General features: G+C 44.5%; 1 non-coding gene across 1 annotated transcript; it reads right to left on the bottom strand.

Annotated features, from left to right (window-relative positions):
- Positions 1–6,588: 6,588 nt before the first annotated feature.
- On the bottom strand, positions 6,589–6,661 carry trnar-ccu (transfer RNA arginine (anticodon CCU)). Its single transcript has one exon. It is a non-coding gene; the product is annotated as a tRNA-Arg (tRNA).
- Between the last annotated feature and the right edge of the window lie 202 nt (positions 6,662–6,863).

Here is a 6,863-nt window from a genome sequence, read left to right as displayed (position 1 = left end):
AATTTCGAAGTGAAGTTATACCAGAGGATGGGTGGGGTATTTACCCCATCGAGCTGAAATGTTTTTTTCTTTATTCATATTGCTATTCTATGGTATATTTACTTTCTATTCTGCTTGTGTTTTTGGTACGGCTCTAGCTAGAAGGAGGGAAACTGTTTGGGATGGCTAGATGCCCACTTATGGGCAGGACGTGAGTTCCCCTATTCAGCGCCATTGGCACTTTATATGGTGGTTTGTATTGCTTTTAATCTTTGATAGTTTTTTAAGTTTGTTAAATGTAGTGGTTTCAGTTTATGTAGTTTTTATATTTGATGGATCATATGACACTAAGGCTCAGTGATTTGTGGCTCGAGTTCCTCCTCTCTGGAATTTAAATGTTACTGCAAAAGGTTATGGCGAATGACTTGATTAAATGGTGAACCAGGAATATCAAGGGAAGTCGAGGAGAAAGTGAGGACTGCAGATGCTGGTGATCAGAGCTGAAAATATGTTGCTGGAAAAGCGCAGCAAGTCAGGCAGCATCCAAGGAACAGGAGAATCGACGTTTCGGGCATCACCCCTTCTTCAGGAATCAAGGGAAGTCTCTCACCAATTAAGAGGAAGAAGGTACTTTTGAGTCTCAGAAAGGAGAAAGTGGATATTCCTTTGTTACAGGAGACACACTTGGATGACAGGGAGCATTTGAAACTACAGCAGAATGGCTTTGATCAGGTTTACTTCACATCATTTAATCCCAGAAGTAGGGGAGTGGCTGTATTGGTGAGGAGGAATCTCCAGGTTAAGTTACTAGAGTGTGTTAAAGACACACACACAGGAGGTTTGTCATTCTTATAGCCTTGATAAATGGGAAAAATATGGTGTTTAAATGTTTATTGCCCTCCAGTGCATCCCCTCAACATTTTGTTTTCTAAATTGATCAGTCTGGAGTCCTGGCATATCATTAAAGGGGGAGATTTTAACTGTCTCATGTATCCCACGGTACAGAGGTTGCCCAAAGCCCCCACCCCCCCCCCACCCCCCACCATCCAACACCGATACCCTCTGTACAAACTAATCAATGAGTGGATCTGTGTGTGGAATGAGGGTTGGTGAACATCTGGAGGTGTCTCCACCCTACAGGCAGGGATTTTACGGTTTTCTTTTCCAATCCACACAGATGTCACACCAGGATTGATTTTTTTCCAATCCCCGTGGCAACCCTGGACTTGGTGGCATCTTGTACGATCGGTAATATTACCATCTCTGATCACACTCCAGTGTACCTGTTGGTTAAGATTAAGGACGTTACAGTAGGTCCAAGGCACTGGCAAATGGATCCCTTTATCCTCAAGGATAATACGTTTGTGGAGCATTTGTCTCGGGAATTTTGGGCTTTCCTAGACATTAACTCACGCTCGGTTAGTAGCCCGTCCATCCTTTTGGAAATTGCCAAAGCCTATGCCAGTGGGTCAGTTATTTCCTACACTGCCAGTAGGAGGCAGAAGAAGGGTGAGCAGCAACGTCTCCTTGAAGCACTGTTGAAGGCAGCTGAGAAGGCCTACTTTGACAGGCCCTCGTTGGTCAAGTTACAGAGGATTACGACGCTGCTGTCTGCACTGAATTCCGTGCTCACGCAGACAGCAAAGAACAAGCTTAATTTTGCAAAGCAAAGGTTATATGATCATGGTGACAGGTCTGGTAAATACTTAGCATATCTCGCTAGGAAAAGGAGCACCCCTCAAGCCATTACGGTGACTAGGGAAAGGTCTGGGAACCGAACGTGTGACTCCAAAAAGATTAATGTGTCATTCCAGAGATTTTACTCTAAATTATACCAATCTGAGGTTTGTGAGGAGGGACGGGCCAAAATGGAGGCTTTATTCAAGGATCTGGAGCTCCTGGGTGTGACCCCCGAACAAGAGTCTTTTCTCAATGCCCCCTTATCAGAGCAAGAGGAGCAGGAGGCTGTGAAGCAGCTTCAGAGTGGAAAGGCACCTGGTCCTGATGGACTTCCCAGTGAATTCTAGAAGGAATTTATAAACATATTGTCAGGACCGATGTTCAACATGTTTAATGACCCATACAGCCATGATTGTCTCCCGCCATCTCTGACAGAGGCCAATATTTCTCTTATTCTTAAAAAAGGGGATGTCCCGGGGGACTGTGCTTTGTACAGGCCCATTTCACTCTGAAATATGGACTTAAAAATCCTCGCTAATACTCTTGTGTTCAGGCTGGAGACTGTGTTACCTTCTATTGTAAAAGAGGACCAGACGGGCTTCATAACGGGCTGCAGATCCTCCAATAATGTTAGGAGGCTGCTTAATGTAATTCAAGTGTGTCAACAACAGTCAATATAGGGATTGGTGATTTCTCTAGATACAGAGAAGGCACTTGACCGAGTTGAGAGGGCGTACCTTTTCTATACTCTGGAGCGGTTTGTTTTGGGCGAAGTTTTTATAAGATGGGTAAAGGTTCTCCACAATGACTCTCTCACTGCAATCATCACCAACAGGGTGTGATCAAGCAATTTTAACATTTTTTGGGTCAGCCGACAGGTCTGTTCCCTTTCGCCACTGCTTTTTACAGTGAGGATTGAATCATTGGTGGAGGGCATTCATAGGGATCCCAATATATCAGCTCCAGACGTGGGGTCAAATTTACATCAGAGTTTATTGTATGTGGACGATGTCCTAATTCTTTCATCAAATCCAGCAGTTTCAGTCCCTCGCCTGTTCGCATGCATCTGTGTGTTTGGCACCTTTTTGGGGGACAAGATTAATCTTTCAAAATCAGAGGCTATGCCTATGGGTGGTCTTATGAAAGTGTTAAGTCTTGAGGGTGAATATCGATTCCCATTTAAATGGTCACGGGGGGGTTTTGTGTTTTTGAGCATGTTCATTACTCCAGTTCTGAATCGGCTGTTCAAAGCCAATTTTGTTCAATTATTTGACAAAATCAAACAAGACCTTCAAAGATGGAGGTGCTTCTGGTCTCGTGGTTGGGTCGGATAGCGCTTATTAAGATGAATATTCTCCCATGTTTACTATCCCCTATATGGATGCTCCCTCTGACTTTCGATAAGCAAACATTCAGGAGACTGAACGGCTGGTTCAGCCCCTTTATTTGACATCGTCAGTGGCCCCTCATTAAATGAGCTAAACTGTGATTGTCTCACAGACTGTGGGGAGTGGATCTCCCAGACATTAAAAGCTACCAACGAAGCTCACTTTTATCCTACATGAGTGATTGGGCTTGTGGGGACCCTCTTTCAATATGGTTCGATATTGAAACCTCCCAGACGAAGGTGACCCCTTACTCGCTTGCTGTGTTTGGACAAAATGAGGACAGTTAGGGAATATTGCCATAACCCAATAGTTATCGATACTGTTAAAGCATGGAGGGCAATTCGGCAGAGGGAAGGCAATATTGGCAAGACATCTTCTCTTACACCGATAGTGGGTATACCGGGTTTTCAACTGGGGGATGACAGATTCAGGATCCAAACATTGGGCATCTAGGGGTGTGTCTTGCACGGGTGATTTGTTTGAGGGAGACACAATGATGTCCTTCGATCAGTTAGCACAGAAACATGAGCTATCTAATAAGGAGCTCTTTTGTTTTCTCAAGTTAGAGAATTTATTCAAAAAAAGACAACACTTTTGACTGATCCCAACACATCCGACATAGAGAGGAGGGTGCTCAGTGCTAAGAGTACACTTTCTGTCAGCACTTTATGTCATCAATTGGTGGGGGGGGGGTACACCCTCAGATGAGTCCGATCGACTCTGTTGGGTTTGGGAGAGAGAGCTAGGTGTTGAAGTCTCCTCAGAGGCAAGGTATCAGTATGCAATTGGACCCATGCTTTACAGTTGAAGATTCTCCACAGGTCCCACTTGGCCCCAGACTGTTTGTCAAAATTTAAACCACTGGTATCTTCAACATGTTTCAAGTGCAAGGTCGGTACAGGCACTCTTACCCATTGTCTCTGGTCCTGTGGGAAGCTTCAAACATACTGGAGTGCTGTGGTGGGTGCCATGGAGCGGACTTTGGGTGTAAGGGTGGAGAAGGACCCGATCTCTCTTCTTCTGGGCCTGCCCAGTGTGCTCCCTGCAGATGAGCAAACGAAAAACATCTCAATATCCTCATATTTTGTGCAAGAAAGAATATCTTGTTAGGTTGGTTATATGAAAACCCCCCTGGGCCTGTTGTGTTGGCGGAAGATTGTTATGGAGCACATCCCCTTGGATTTTCTCACAAGTATGCTACACAACAAAACTGAGGGCGGGTTGGAATTTTTTTTACATTTTACTTGACTTTTATTGAATTGTTTTGATTTGTCTTGTTTTATATTTATTGTAATATTAAAAAAATACATTTTTTCAATAAAAATATATTTTAAAAATTGTGATAGTCATTTAAAAAGGCTCTGTAACACGAGTGAAAATCTTCAAGAAAGCTTACACTTACAGAGTCATAGACTTGTACAGACCCTTCAGTCCAACTCGACCATGCCAACCAGATAGCCTCAATTTATCTAGTCCCAGAAGGCAGCATTTGGCCCATATCCCTCATTTGTTCTTGTCTTTCTGGGACCATTCCTTCAATGATGGCTGTGCAAACATTGAGCTTGTTAGACTTCCATACTGTCCTGTTGGCATTTAACAGAAAAAAGTGCAGGTGAAATAAATTCATTCCACACTCAATAATTTATATTTTAAATTGTATGAGTCGGACCAAGGTAATAGTGACCCTAAAGGTGGAAGATGCATGAAAATATTTGCTTTGCAAGTAATGATGAAGCAGTTATGAAGGGGCTCTGACATCACCACGGTCTGCAAATCATAATCGGCTTAACCAGACTCAAGAACTAAAGAGAAACCAAGAACATCTCACCAATATTACCATGAAGGATGGTCACAGCAAAGGATCAACAGATGGACCGCAAAAACACATTTCATATCTCTCTGTGCTGTAACATTCTGCTGTCTTTCTGCATTGAAAGTGGGCCGAAGAGCCTGTTTCCACACTGTAGGGAATCTACCTCAATCTAATCTAATCTAAAAAATAATATCCAGCTGCTTTATTCTTTCTGCCAAAGTGTATGACCTCACACGTTCCCACATTGTCTTCCATTTGCTGAGTTTTTGGCTACTCCCTTAACCCATCCACCTCCCTCTGTAAACTCTGTGAGTCAGCCTCAGCAGTTGCCTTCCCACAAATGTTTGTCCAATCTGTGGATGTGGCACTCCAAGTTCTCCAACGATGGCCTAACTACCTCATATCTCCATCATAGCCTCCTTGCAATTGTATTCAATACCTTGACTAAGAAAGGTAAGGACCCAAATGCATAGCCACAGCCCCATCAGTTCCAACCTTGAACACCCAGATTTCAATCATTTCCATTGACATATTGGACCTTATCATAAATACCAAACATGCAGGTAATCTGGGGTTCAGCTGGTAATGTTGACAGAATATAGCTTAGACTGATACCAACACAACCAAAACAGAAGTTGCTTTGTCCATAGATAGGTAGGCCCATCTGTTGGAGCCCCAGTGATCTCATGGGTAAGGCACTAACTTTCTAAACCAGAGATTGTGGGCTGAAGTCTTATATGGGGTTTTGATTTTGTTGAAACCTTCACTGTGCAGCTGATCTCAATCCTGTGTGGTCACGTGTCCATCGCAACAAAATCAGGCATTTTCAATTGATCGTCAGCTGGAGAAATTTGACCTGATAGAAAATTGGCCAAACTAAATTAAACAGCAGCTGTCAGCTCCAGAGAACAGTGCAACTAAGATCAAAGAGTTACAAAAATTCAAGAAGAACCAGTTCCAACCAGACTGAGGGTTGTATATTGGAGATGTGTCAGCCTGAGACAATCCACTTTATAGCTCCTGGCATGACAACAGTGAAGGGTATTGGTGTGACCCCATTGGATGATGTGAACCCTGCTCATGATTGTATTGGCCAAAGCCACAGAAGATTCTGGAAGATCAGGGAAAAGTAGGGAAGGAACACACACCTGGTTTCCAGTCCCTTCGCGAAGCCTTGACTGGGCCTTGCAGTGGAGCTCTGACCATCTGCTCCAAACTTGTTCAGAGAAGCCCTAGAGTGGGGTGGGAGGAGGCCATTCAGACCATCATGTCCCCACTGACCGTCTGAAGAGCATCCCATCCAGGCCTAACCCCTATCCTCTCACCCTGCACTCCCCAGAGCCAATCCACCGAACCTGCACATCTTTGGGCTGTGGGAGGAAACCAAAGCACCCGGAATACCCCATGGAGAGAATGTGCAAACCCGACACAAACAGACACCCAAGGGAGGAATCAAAGCCAGGTCCCTGACACTGTGAGGCAGCAGTGCTACCCACTGAGTCACCATGCCATCCCCAGGAGAATCTCAGCAGGTTTTCAGCCATTGTGACTGTGCTGTCTCTTTCAGACGATTCACTCCTATATCCTGCATATCCTCAACATTCTCTATTTTTCTGGCACAAGGTCCCACCAACCCATTACAGACCTGGGGACTTTTCCAGGGGAGATGAGAAATCGACTTGACCTCAGACGAAGATCCGCCATGAAGACAAGGGTTAAAAAGTCAGACACCCCAGATGGGAATTGAACCCACAATCCCTGGCTGAGGAGGCCAGTGCCTTATCCATTAGGCCACTGAGGCCACATGTGTGACGTTAAAATGGCAGCTTTTAAGTTTTGTTTTGCAAGAACACACTGACTGTGGCTCAGCCAGCACCGAGTCAGTGCCCTGGACTGAGGGGATTCTAAATCTCCTGGTTACATATGTTTTTCTCTTTACCCCCACACTGCTGCCTAACTGTGGTAGTGCTTATATTTTCCCCAGCACCCATGTTGTGTGTGTG

The sequence above is a fragment of the Chiloscyllium punctatum genome, chromosome 18 (assembly GCF_047496795.1).
Source record: "Chiloscyllium punctatum isolate Juve2018m chromosome 18, sChiPun1.3, whole genome shotgun sequence".
Taxonomy (NCBI): domain Eukaryota; kingdom Metazoa; phylum Chordata; class Chondrichthyes; order Orectolobiformes; family Hemiscylliidae; genus Chiloscyllium; species Chiloscyllium punctatum.
Note: the sequence above shows the minus strand (reverse complement) of the source record. Positions and strands in the feature narration are given on the sequence as shown.